Source organism: Nilaparvata lugens, chromosome 2 (genome assembly GCF_014356525.2).
Source record: "Nilaparvata lugens isolate BPH chromosome 2, ASM1435652v1, whole genome shotgun sequence".
NCBI classification, from domain to species: Eukaryota; Metazoa; Arthropoda; class Insecta; order Hemiptera; family Delphacidae; genus Nilaparvata; species Nilaparvata lugens.
In genome coordinates, this window is record NC_052505.1 from 93,348,930 (window position 1) to 93,363,508 (window position 14,579).

The window sequence follows — 14,579 nt, forward strand, 5'->3', positions numbered from 1 at the left end:
ATCTCCGGCTTCTTTTTCTGCGTTATCTTAACTTTTTCGAGCACTCATTAACAGAGGAATTTCCAATTTGGTGGACAGGCTCAGCTGACTAATGCTGTATGTAGTTGAATGTATTTGATTTTAAACAAAATAAGTGAACTTTCAGTTAAGTCCTGCCTATAGGCACACACTATAAGACACACTCATGAGCCAATCGCAGACGAGTGACGCAATTTTGGACGTCCGCTATTGGTTGTGGGTGTGGCTAAGCTCTTGGCCAATGATATCTTTTCAGTCTATAGTAGCAAAGCTCAGTAACGTTGTTCACAGAGTTCAGCACTAGATGGGTCGACAGTTTGTAATCGAAGTCAGGTCAAATTTTGAGATGTTAGATGACTATTAAAGATGTCAATGGAAATCATCACGTAAGATTCTATCTATATTAATGTAGTCCAGGCAACGAATGCTTAAAAAAAGGTATAAAAAGGTATAGAAAGGAAAGTTTGGAACACATTTTTTGACCCCACTGCTCTTTTGATGATAGTAAGGGGGTAAGCATATCAAAAGTCCTCACAGCTATCCCCTGTGTTAAGGTGGTGGGGTGTTTGGAAGTACCATATTTTGGTTTGTTGCATATATCGCAAACAATATGCGTCTTTCGGAAATTTTCATTGAATACAAAACTAAAGCTTACAGATTAGCCTACAAGTTTCATCTGTAACACTTTTCCATATCTCTCATAGTTTTCTAGATATGAGCTCTTGAATGTGTCATAATTTGAAGAGTAACTCTTCCAGCTCCGATTTTTCAATCTTTTTGGCCTTATAACTTTTCAACGATTGATTGAGAAAATCCGTGCTAATCATGAGCTCATAGAACATCATTTTCTCTTCGAATGTATTATTTTATCATTTTACGCATCTTCCTTCGATTTTTGCAGCCGTTATAGTGTTGAGTGTAAAATCTTCAGTTTAACAACAATAGATCAATTGACAGGGAAATTTGGAGGGGAAGGTTGGAATACAATATTTGACTTCGCAGCTTTGTTTGAACCTTAGACCAGTTATAGAATGGACACGCTGGGAAGTCTATCCTCTGAAGCCAACATCTACTGCCATATCACCATATCGTGACGTCAGCATCGGATAGAAACACTACCTCCGTAAACAAAGCCGTAGTGCATTAGTGTGACGTCAGCACAGGTAAGGCTCCTACACCAATTAGAACACTAGCTGATATAGATCAGCTGAAACCAACGAATTTTTATTGGTGTAGGAGCCCTACCTGTGCTGACGTCACACTAATGCACTACGGCTTTGTTTACGGAGGTAGTGATAGAAAACGTTTCTGCAGAGTTTGTTTACATTGTTTTCTATCCGATTCTGACGTCACGATATGGTGATATGGCAGTAGATGTTGGCTTCATCAACTTTCAGTATGAATATACAATAGGCCGTGTCTATTCTATAACTGGTCTAAGGTTTGAACTACTTGGAAGGTAAACATATCAAAAGTCCTCATCCCTAGCCCTTGTGCTTAAGGGGTGAGGGTGGTTTAAAAGTTGCGTTTTTCCATTTCTGGCTTACAAACGACATGATTAAGGAATCGAAAATAAAGCTAGATGAATTTCATACAAGTTTAGCCACTATAACAATTGATGGAAGCTGAGGACAATAAAAATTGGGGTGGAAGAAGAAGAAGATGAATAAGAAGGAGAAGAAGGAAAATAGAAGAAATAGAAAGAGGCAAGCTCAAATGTGTATAATATAATATACAATAAGACAAATCAAAAACTATCTCTCCCGAATTATTCTGAACAAAATTTTTCTAAAAAGTAAGTTCATGTTAAACTTTTTGATTACATTTTATGTATAAACTGAAATTCACTATAATACTTCTTAGACAGTATTTCATATTTACTGGTTATATTCAATAATTGTATGTTGTTGTTTTAGGTGAGCGCGTACACACTGGTGGCGATCAGCGTGGACCGGTACATGGCGATAATGTGGCCGCTGCGCCCACGTATGGGCAAGCGCCATGCCAAGGTGGTGATTCTGCTGGTGTGGGTGGTGGCCATTGCAACCGCTCTACCCATCCCGCTAGTCACGCGGCTATATGAGCCTTCTCCCTGGCATACGACCTGTCAACGGTAAATACTATTGTCAAATTACTTTTATTACCTTGAATTAATTCCATCAGTAAAAAATAGTGGTCTACTAGCACATACTCCAGTGGCAGCTGTTGTAAATATAGTTTGGAGGTTGCAGATACCAATCCTAACTCTCATACTGAATAGGGATTATAAAATTGTCATTGAACTTGAATTATATAATTTTTTCTACAATATTCCAAGTCACTGTGAAAGAAAACAAGGAAATGAATGAGTTACAAGACTCAAACTATACAATATAGGAAGCCCAAAACTGTTTTACATCTATCAGTCTCAATATAATTAGCCTGGAAATTCAATAGAACAATATATTTTTCCTACAGTTACCTTGAAAAGTGACGATTCCTGCACTGATTACAGAACGCAAAGATTCACTTTTCCGCTCTAGTGCGGGAAAAATCTTTTCTGCACTCCAGATTTGCAACATGGCAACACAAAATAGTTGGTGGGTTATATGGAGGATTAGTGCACGAAAACAAAAATTAAGTTGGTAACAATGACTGTGGTTAGATTTAGATGAGAATTAAATCAATGGCTACCCTACATTAAATGATAAAATCCCAATCTAGAAATCCAAAACAAGAATAATGTTCATCTAAATTATAATTAAATAATCATCATTTACGAATTCTCATCATTTAATAATAAATAATAGTTCTTCTCTATTGATAATAATATCAATAATAATTATCATTATTTCAACTGCAAGAAATGAGAAAAGTAGCAAATATACTTTATAAAATTCGAATTTTGAGGCTAATGATTACCGTTCGATATTCATAATGGAAAATAATAAAAAACATAACAATACTACAATAAATTTCTCTGTTGTCTATGTTATTTTTATAAATATTTCTCAGTTTACATTGAGCATTTTTCTCGGTAATTTGAGCAAGTCTAAATTTCTGAATCGTGTTTCAGTAATTTTTAGTTGGATGAAACAAACTTAGGTACGATTCTTCCCGCTAGGTAGCGCGTTTGTCGGTTCAGCCATCTTGTTGTTTTCAGCCATTTTGCAGCTCGGTTCAGCCAACAAGCTGCTGGCGTGTATGTTGAATGTGAATTTTTTGTTCTATCTGTATTTTTTCTGATTCTTGAATGAATAAAAATGAATTTTGGCTGAGAATTTTCAACTTCAATTGGATTATTAATTTTAAATGAGTTAAGGTTGTTATTATAAAACAGCATCACACACACAAACATTTGATGGATTTCAGCCATCATTTTACCCATAATTATTCATTTTTCATATTCAATGGTAACTGTAGGAAAAGTTTAATGTGAAATACGTGAGCAAAGTTCCTCTGCTGCTCGCCTACGGCTCGGGCGTAAACGTTTCTTTCGGTGCAGCAAACTGTCACTTTGCGCACTAGTTGCACAAATAACTATTTCTTAACTGCCGCTTGTACTTACGGTGGCTGACGTCATTTCATATTCAATCATCTGTTTTCAACAAATAAGTTTCATAAATTGCCAATAGGTGTTAAAAACTACGGTTGGTGGCGATGACGCAATCAAGCTGGCTGGCCACTGCGCACACATTTTTTGAACCCTACCGTTTTCATCTGAATACCGTGGCAAGACGTAAGGTACAAACAGAACAATTGATAGTGGAGAACAATATTGGTAGTATAGTGGTTCATCTATCAGTTCGATTGATGCCACCACTCAGCTGGCAAATTTCAGAAAAATTCAAATTCAAATTTCATTAATTCAAACCAATACCTACTATTACTTCAGGCCCCACAACCAATACCTACCATTACTTTAGGCCCCACAACTAATTAATGACGTCATAACATGTAGACTGATTCTTCCTAGATCATAGTAGTTTCTACTAGCTTCTCAATGTAATTTTTGTTACTGTATCGAGTTTTTATTGGATGGACTACTATCTAAATTTTAGATTAGAGACATTTGTATTTTATCAAATGGAAATGTTATTGAAATAAAAACACTTTATTCCACAAATGCAATAATTTATCCATACGGTACTTACAGCTTGATAGACATAGGCCTACTCGATTCAGTGATAGAACTATTGATAAATTCATCTCAACCAAAAATACTTAATTATAGCCTGTATCAGAATCGAAGGAGAGGTGAATCAGAGATAAACCAAATTAGATTCAACTCTTTTTTAGGAAAGAGGCTCCCACAAACTTGATCACAATAAATCTTTGGTACAAAGAAACCCATCAGGAGATCAGTTAGGTAAAACCTTTAATATATTATGATGTTATGGACAGTTCTAACACTATGCATTTACTTTTCAATTTATTAGTTCAAAAGTTCTTCCACACACTTTATTTACACTGTTCTTCCACAGTCTAATTACTCTCTTATTTCACATTTTATTTACACTGTTCTTTCACACTTTAATTAAATTTTCTACTCACACTTTATTTACACTGTTCTTCTACACTTCATGTAAACCGTTGTTTTGTAGAATTTCAGTTCTTTCTTCTTATCGCTCGTATCCATTTTCGTTTCAGTTTCATTCTTTCGAAAAATAAAATACCGTACGGAATCTTTTGGAGTCTTGTTATAATTCCCGCGACAATTAGGTACACAACTGTATCCCATAATTTAAAACCCGAAATTCATTATTACTTTTCACAAACAAATATTAGAAGAATGATGAACAAACCATATTCATTTAAATGGAAGACAGTGAAAATTGAATTTGTAATTCCAATTTCGTTGAATACCATGTCAGATGTGATAAGCATCAGCGCTCTTATTTCGCTTGCTTACCGCCAGTAGATCATGGATCTACATGTGATGACGTCATAGTTTATTAGAGATCAGTTGTGGGGTCTGAAGTAATAGTAGGTATTGCCACAACTGATCTCTAATAAACTATGACGTCATCACATGTAGATCCATGATCTACTGGCGGTAAGCAAGCGAAATAAGAGCGCTGATGCTTGTTATCACATCTGATATGGTAATCAACAAAATTAGAATTACAAATTCAATTTTTACGGTCTCCATTTCAATGAATATGGTTTGTTTATCATTCTTCTAATATTCGTTTGTGAAAAGTAATAATTAATTTGAGGTTTTAAATCATGGGATACTCTTGCGGGAATTTTAACAAGACTGCAAAAGTTTCGATCCGTACGGTATTTTCTTTTTCGAAAGATGAAACTTTGAAACGAGAATAGATACGAGCGATAAGAAGAAAGAACTGAAATTCTACAAAACAACGGTTCACATGGAGTGTAGAAAAACAGTGTAAATAAAGTGTGAGTGGAGAATTTAATTAAAGTTTGAAAGAACAGTGTAAATAAAATGTGAAATAACAGTGTAATCAGAGTGTGGAAGAACAGTGTAAATAGAGTGTGTGAGAGAACTTTTGAACTGATAAATTAAAAAGTAAATGCAAAGTGTTGGAACTGTCCATAACATCATAATATTAAAGGTATTACCCAACTGAAAAAAAGTCTCCTGATGGCTTTCTTTGTACCACAGATTTATTGTGATCAATTTTGTGGGAGCCTCTCTTCTAAAAAAGAGTTAGCCCACATCAAATTTGGTTTATCTCTGATTTACCTCTCCTTCGATTCTGATACAGGCTATTATTAAGTATTTTTGGTTGAGATGAATTTATCAATAGCTCTATCACTGAATCGAGTAGGCCTATGTCTATCAAGCTGAAAGTATGGATAAATTATTGCATTTGTGGAATATAGTGTTTTTATTTCAATAAAATTACTATTTGATATACTGTAATGCAAGTGCCTTTGATCTGAAATTTAGAGTATTCCATCCAATAAAAAATCGATACAGTAACAAAAGTTACATTGATAAGCTAGTAGAAACTACTATGATCTAAGAAGAATCAATCAACATGTTATGACGTCATTAATTAGTTGTGGGGCCTGAAGTGATAGAAGGTATTGTTCAAACTCACAATATCTACAATCATAATCAATAAGGCACACAGCTCAGTTATATGAAAAATTAATTAATAAAATAAATACTTGTATGTTTTATCAGAAAGAAATTTGTGAATTGGAATAAAAAATACTACTTGCTGGAAGTATACAATTATTCTCGACGTTTGCAAGTAGGAATGGATATCACTTCAAGTAATGAATGAATGGAGAAAGAAATAGAAGAAAGAATGAAAGACTAGCAACTATTCACTCTCACATTCACACTTTCCAATAACAGCTTATCTTCCTGATGCAATGATGAATACAGTGTAATGCGGGTTGCATACTCGTCACCTTACTATATAGAAGTGTAATGCGGGTTGCATACACGTCTCCTTAGTGTGAGGATGTGTAATGCTGGTTGCATACAAATCTCCTTACTATATAGTAGTGTAATGCGGGTTGCATACACATCCCCTTACTATACAGAATGTCTATAAAAGAACTCCGGGGTTATAAGACAAAATATTTTAATAAACTAAAAAACGTACATACATGTTTTATACATGATTAGAAAGCCTATATTTTTAAGATTTTTTAAAAACTTAGTAAAGTTCAATGTGAGCTCCGTGAGTGGCACGGCACACGTCGAAACGGTATTCTACCTCTTCCCATGTCATGGCGAGCATGTCTGGGGGAACGGACGCCACGCAATTCACTATTCGTTCCCTGAGATGGCGAACATTTCGAATTTTCTCCGCATATACAAGATTCTTGATATGCCCCCAGAAGAAAAAGTCCAACGGATTCATATCAGGGCTCCTTGGTGGCCATGGAATAGGTCCTTCCCTTCCAATCCACCTGTTGCCGAAACGAGCGTCCAGTGACTCACAGACACGCAAACTGAAGTGTGGCGGCGCCCCATCTTGTTGGAAATAAACTAAACCTTTCTCCGCCTCAATGTCATCCAACTGAGGATGAACATACTCCTCTAACATGTCACAATCGACATCACCATTGATATTCCTTTCGTCAAAAATGAAGGGTCCTATGACTCTGTCATTCATAAGAGCACACCAAACATTCACTTTGGGCGTGTCACATTCGTACTCAATAAACTCATGGGGCGGCTCTGAACCCCAAACTCTGCAATTATGCCTGTTTACAGTTCCATTCACATGAAAAGTAGCTTCATCACTAAAAACCACACTTTTTAAAAAATCATTATCTTCATCAATTTTATCCAGCATGGAAACAGAAAAGTCGAACCTCTTAACCTTGTCTGCCAGTTTGATATGGTGTAAAAGTTGAATCTTGTAGGCAGTTGAACGAAGTCTTTTATGAACTACCTTATGGACTGTTGATCTTGGTAACCCCAACTCCAGACTGCGTCTTGTTAACGATTTCTTAGGGCTTCGAGTGCATGAAGCTCGGAATCTGTCTACATTCTCTTGAGACACACGCGGCCTACCCGGCGACTTTTGCTTCAAAACACTTCCTGTTTCCTTAACCACTGACGAATTTTTTTGTCTGTAGGCGGGTCAACACCATAGCTACGTCGAAAGTTTCTTTGTACAGTAACAACAGAATTAATTTCTATGAGCCAAATAACACATTGAGCCTTTTGTTGAGGCGTCGCCATAGCGCGGCAGTCCAGACGACACTGACTCCCTGCCGCAGCCGCTACGTCATTTCAAGGTCAACGCTCCGCAGCGCTGCCAACTGTTGAGAGAAACATTCCCAATTGGTATGAGTAAAACTCTTTGAGCTGCTTGTTTCAAAGGAATTGATCAAATTTTGCTATCTTTTATAGTTGAAAAAATATTAATTTTTTAAACCCCGGAGTTCTTTTATAGACATCCTGTATAGAAGTGTAAAGCGGGTTGCAGCTGGATGTAATCGTGCTGATACGCCATCGGTACTCAACCGCTCGGTTCACTACTATTCCTTACAATGTATTTTGTAAAAGTATCTTACATCACGTGGATGGCAAGGGGCCTTTTGCAAGCGAGAATGATGTTTCTAGTCAAGGCATTAGCCGAGACTAGAATTTCATTTGAGCACTGCAAAAGACTTTCACGTCCAAGTATTGTACACTATTTTTCGTCATAATAATCTGAAGAAGAATAATTGAGGAATGTGAAGCACATTTCCTGCTTGTGCTGAAGTTACAACATGCATTCTATAAACATAACTTAGTTTACAAAGATTGCCTAGATTGAATGACTATGACAAAAATAACTTTTTCTCAATCTCAGCTGTTTTCCATGCATGAAATCAAATCGGTAAACTGCTGTTTGCAGATCAAATGAACATATGATTCTCTACACAACATACTCTACTGTAATGAGACCATTATGCTTTTTCTACAGTCAAGCATGTTTCCTAGTTCCGAAATAGGAACAGCAAAACTGGTACAAGAAAACCAACTTCAGCGCTCCAGGTGGAAGTTTTGTCAACTTCCACAATATTCCTGATCCTGAGTTTGTAAACTAGATTTTGTTTATAGAATGCATGTAGTAACTTCAGCACAAGAGGGTAATGTTTTCTATTTCTCAATTATTATGACAAAAAATAGTTCAAGTTACTTGGACGTGGATGTTTTGCAGTGCTTGAATGAAATTCCAGTCTCGGCTAAAGCCTCGACTAGAAGCATCATTCTCGCCTGCAAAAGGCCCCTTCCCTTCCATGTGACGTGAGATACTATTTTCATATTCCATGTTTGTATTACATGAAGGTCGATCACGAGCGCAACCTACACTGGAAACTGAACATTGACATTATGTCCCACTGGCCTGCTGAAGAATGAATGAATAAATGAATTAGATACACCTCATTGGACCCAGTAAACGCTCAAGCTATTGACTCTTCAAACAAATCCATCACGTCAATGGGACATAAAGTAAGTTATCGTCTTACGAGTTGATGAATCGTGGATGATTGACTGCTTGATGTATTCCGGCACTTGTAATGATAGAAGATATGCCTAGTTTACGTTTCGGTAGGGTCATTGAAGAGTTGACTTCTTCATGGAGTGAATAATTAGGAGTTTTAGGAAGTCGTGTAGACTCCAAATGAATAATTATTGGAGTATTTTCGATCTCCAAGGTTTCATATCACAATGAATCTTCATTCCCAGTTTATCGAATTCCGAAAATACATTTATTTTATTCAGTTGCATATGAATGTATAATACAAATGCATACCTATCAATGATTTTGCGTTCTTAAATGTTTGAAATCTCAATTATTAGAATGAAGAATCGCTTATTTGAGAAACAACACATGTCCACAAAATGATATTTTCCAGGAACAAAGAAAAACATAATATTACAACTAAACTACCAGTACAATCTTGGTTTATTTTTCTTTCATACTCAAAAAATCAATTCTGGGATGATTCCTTAATTTATTTCTTCAATATGTCTATTCCTTTTTATTCAATAAAATTTGGACATGTGTGGTTTCTCAAATAAATGAAGAAGAATGGCATAATAGAAAGATCAATTTTTTATTGGAACTATCTATTGAAAATTGAATGAAAGATGTATGCAAAAACTTGAAAAAGGTATCAATTGTTTACTGTCTTGATAGAATTATCAACTTGATAGAATTATCAACTTGATAGAATTATCAACTTGATAGAATTATCAACTTGATAGAATTATCAACTTGATAGAATTATCAACTTGATAGAATGATTTACTGTCTTAATGTCCATGATTTTCGCCTTAAACAATTTATATCTTTTGCTGTGTGATTCACCGTTTCTTGGTACTTCAGTCACTCTTCTAATTCTCTATTACCTCTATTATCATAAAGGCTTAGTTGACCGAGCGAAGTGAGATCTAAAGCTAGGTTTACATCAAAGTTATAAACAAAATGTTTATAACTCAATCCTTATAGATTCTATTAGATTGAATGGATCTTGACAACCACATATGTTCATCATGTGTGTGATAAGTCATGTTCAATCTAATAGAATCTATAGGGATTAAGCTATTAACATTATGTTAATAACTTTGGTGTAAACGCGGCTTAAGATTCAAGTCGACGGTTTGGCATTTCTCTTAATGTTCAAATGTTTATATATGTTGCGCATTCACGGCGAAACGCGGTAATAGATTTTCATAAAATTTGACAGGTATGTTCCTTTTTGAATTGCGCGTCGACCTATATACAAGGTTTTTGGAAATTTTGCATTTCAAGGATAATATAAAAGAAAAAAGGAGCCTCCTTAATACGCCAGTATTAGAGTAAGAATCAGACTATAGAATTCAACATGAATCAGCTGTTTAATGGACTTTAATACTATCATAGCCACCTCTAATACAAGGCCGCGGCCTACGATTTTGCAACGTCGCAAGGTAGGCCTAGAATCTAGAGGTGCGTACACACTGTCGCTCTGCTCCGCAACCGAACGTCACTCGGGCAGAGCGATTGATGATCGACCGGTGAGCAAGAGTGGTTCGACCGGGGAACGCGAGAAGATCTAACATCTTCCGTAACGTTCATGATGGGTGCGTGGGAGGGGCGACTGTGGTTCGATGGTGGTACGAGGGCGGTACGAGGGCGGTACGAGGGAGGGGCGTGCTCGGTGCGGGTTGGAAGCGCGAATATGTGTACGCAGCTTAATACATAATAGGTGAAAAAGATCAGCTGGTATTTTTTTAAATCTTTTTCACCAATCATGTATTAGACTCTAGGCCTACACTACGACCTTGCAATATCGTAGGCCGGGGCTTTGTATTGGAGGTGGCTATGATACTACCCGTTCAAAAACATTGAACATCTTAAAAATGTATCTTTCCAACAACGTTGTAGACAGTTGCAGCCAGACCTGATAACAGCGCTCACAGTCACATTCCGGGACGACACGTCTCCTAATATCGTATTATTATGATCCTGAAAAAGTGAAGATGGAAATGAATACTGATTGATGTCTTGGAAGTCATACGCTAGATAAATCAAATATAAAAATATATACAGAAATTGCTCACTCAATATGATAGGATCATTTACAATGATATTATTATGTAAAGTACATATTTCAAAAAATCACTTCGCTTATATTGGCTACTTGATTCAAATAAAAAACAATAAGGAAACTTTTAGTTGAAATTTAACTTGAAAATTACCTATGGTCTAGAATAGTCGTAAATATTTTTCAAAGTTTTTGATAAAAGGGTACTGAAAGTTTTTATATTTTTTAATTTTTACATATTCCAAGTTTGTGTTACATGAAGGTCGATCACGAGCGCAGCCTACACTGATGAATTAGATACACCTCATTGGACCCAATAAACGTTCAAGCTAGTGACTCTTCAGACAAATCAATCACGCCAATGCGACATAAAATACATTATCGTTTTACGAGTTAATGCATCGTGAATGACTGACTGCCTGACCGGCGCTATTGATGATAGAAGATATGCCTAGTTTACGTTTCGGAAGGGTCATGGGAGAGTTGACTTCTCCATGGAGTGGAAATTTATACATTCAAGGAGTCGTGTAGTCTCCAAATGAATACTCACCCAAGTATTTCCGATCATAAAGGTTTAAAATCTCAATAAATCACCATTTCCAGTTAATCGAGTTTCGAAAAACCCTTATTTTATTCAGTTGCATATAAATGTATATTACAAATGCATACTTATCAATGTATTTGCGTTCTTGAATGTATAAAATCTCAATAAATCTTTATTATAAGAATGAAGAATCACTCATTTCAAAAACAACACATGTCCACACAAAATGATATTTTTCAGGAGAAAAGAAAAACGAAATTACAACTAAACTACCAGTACAATCTTGGTTTATTTTTTTCATATTCAAAAAAATCAATTCTGAGATGATTTCTCAATTTATTTCTTTAATATGTCAATTCCATTTCATTCAATAAAATTTGGACATGTGTGTGTTTCTCAAATGAATTAAGAAGAATGGCATAATATAAATATAAATTTTTCATTGGAACTATTTATTGAACATTGAATGAAAGATGTATGCACAAACTTGAAAAAGGTATCAGTTGTTTGCTGTCTCAATAGGATGATTTACTGTCTTAATGTCCATGATTTTTACCTCCATCAATTTATATCTCTTGCTGTGTGATTCACCGCCTCTTGGTACTTCAGTCACTCTTCCAATTTACTAAAGGTCTAGTTACAGAAATCACTCATGTATTGTAGATGTTGTACTTTCTCAAATGAACTGAATATTCAATGCCACTTCTGTTGCCCAAGGAAACATTGGATTAGTGTTGTTTCTTTATGAAACGATGTATTTACATTAGAAGAATGCATTCCAGTTAAAAAGTGGAAATGACAAAAAATGGATATGTGTTGTTTCTCTAATAATCGATTCTTCCAGTTTATCGAGTTCCGAAGAACCCTTGATCAGTTCATGCCTGGAGATTAATAGCTGTTTATTAGCTGACCCTAGTTTGAACTTAGTTCGTCGCCTGAGTTCAGTTGAACTAACTTGCAGATTCAGCTTTGAACCGAACTTGGATCTATGGCGATGTTGGTGAACTTTCTTCCGGATTGAAAAGGATTTAGGAAGTAATTATCGGATAGCTTTGATGCTTCGTGCTGCTTAGCGAAGCAAAATACTTTATTCGGCTCGTGAATCTCTTTCTCGTTATAAGTTACAGATTGACTTGATGAATAATAGAATGGTTGAAACCCACTCAGCTTAAATATTTAAGACAAGAGGGTATAAGCATAGAGAAAATGAGATATCTCATGGTGAAGGTATTCTATGTTCGAAATTTAAGGACGATTTTCTTTGTTGACTCGAGCTGATTACTGTTTTGTTGGAGTGGGAGTTTAAGAAGGATACAAAAACCACCAGCGTCTTATAATAGCCTCACGAAGAAAAACTGATTACTTGTTAACTCGAGCTGATTACTGTCGACTACAGTCTATTATGACTGTTCTGTTGCGGTGAGAGTTTAAGAACGATACAAAGACTACCAGCGTCACATAATAGCTTCACGAAGAATGAATACTATGGTGATGCCCACATTTTAATGACAGTGGAAAAAGATAGCAGAACAATGTTGCCGATGTTGTCTTGTCAATGCCTTCTATAGACGGTAGCTGATACAGGTTTATTGATGTAATATTAACTGTTCATTCTTGTTTAAAATAATCATTTTTATTTTATTAAGCGAGAAACTATATTTTTCAATAATTTTCTAATGAATTAATATGAAGTATTTGATTAATCAATTATCAATTTTACATTGTTGAAAGACGATCTTGCAACAGAGCAAAGAGAGAGTGTTATCCGCTTTCTCGAATGATACACGAGGATAGCAATACCATTGCTAATTCAACACTGCCATTATAATGTGGACCTCACTATAGGACTATCGCTTGAGTTAACACTGGAATATAAACGCCCCATAGCATGGAATATCTTGTTAAGCTATCACATCTCCATGCAATGAGTTCAGTAAACTCAAAAACTCAAAGCATGGAATATCAATCAAGGTGCGCTAGAGAAACTTACTTATTTGAAAGGTCAATAAAAACAAAAGTACATGAAATATTATTTTAATTTTTCTTTTAAATATAAGAATACAATATCTCAATTTTTTCCATGCAGTCTTGAAAATGAGATCAGACCAATGGCGATCCCCATTGCGCATACACTGAGGTCGATTTTGAAATTCCGTTGCAGTATATCAATCGGTATGTTGGCAATGGCATCGCGAATGTTGCTCTTGTGGTGTGCTATGTTCCGTGGTCAATCGACATAAATCAGAGATTTCAGATAATCCCATAAAAAATCGCATTGACGAATCGCATGTGGAAATGAGGACTAGAAAAAAGGACTAGTAACCTTGTTACTAGAAAAAAGGACTGCGTCTTCCGGCAGGTTGTCAATCAGCATATCACAGGCAAAAAAATCGCGTTCAGTTAATTCTTGAACAATAGCCAATTTCTTGGGATGAAGAAGAAGGTCTTCATGGAATATTCGTCGAACAGTTGAGCCAGAAATTGCTATAGCAGCTGCGTGTTTGCGAGCAGAACGCCGTGGAGAACGCACAACTGACTGCCTAACTCTTTCGATATTTTCTGGAGTTCTGATGGTTTGTTGAAGTCCATTTCTGGATTTAGCGACACATCCATACTCCTGAAATGAGTTAACCCACGACAGAATCGAATTATGGCCAGGAACGAGTCTGTGGGGAGGAATTTCAAATCGCGCGGAGTTGATCGAAAGGGAGCTCTCAACTGCGAAGGCCCGCTGCTCTCTAGACCAGAGCATGATGGCTGATTTACTTGGTTGATTGATTGATTGACTGATTGATTTATTTATCACATGCCAGGTCTTGAGGGAGGTTCAACTTGAGAACTTCCCCCTCCAGATGCCCCCCGCCTACCCCCTACAACCTGCAACGTTCAGTATCTTTTTCAAATAAGTTAGTTTCTCTGGCGCACCTTGTATTAGATTTATACTGAACCATTACCCCGGGAATGAGTGGAAGAAATGTTGTGTGATAGTATTCCTCTCGGTATCTTTGTTTTCAAG

At 36.1% G+C, this 14,579-nt stretch overlaps 1 pseudogene; it reads left to right on the plus strand.

Annotated features, from left to right (window-relative positions):
• Nucleotides 1-14,579, plus strand: part of LOC111060141 — a 113,238-nt pseudogene that overhangs the window by 12,389 nt on the left and 86,270 nt on the right.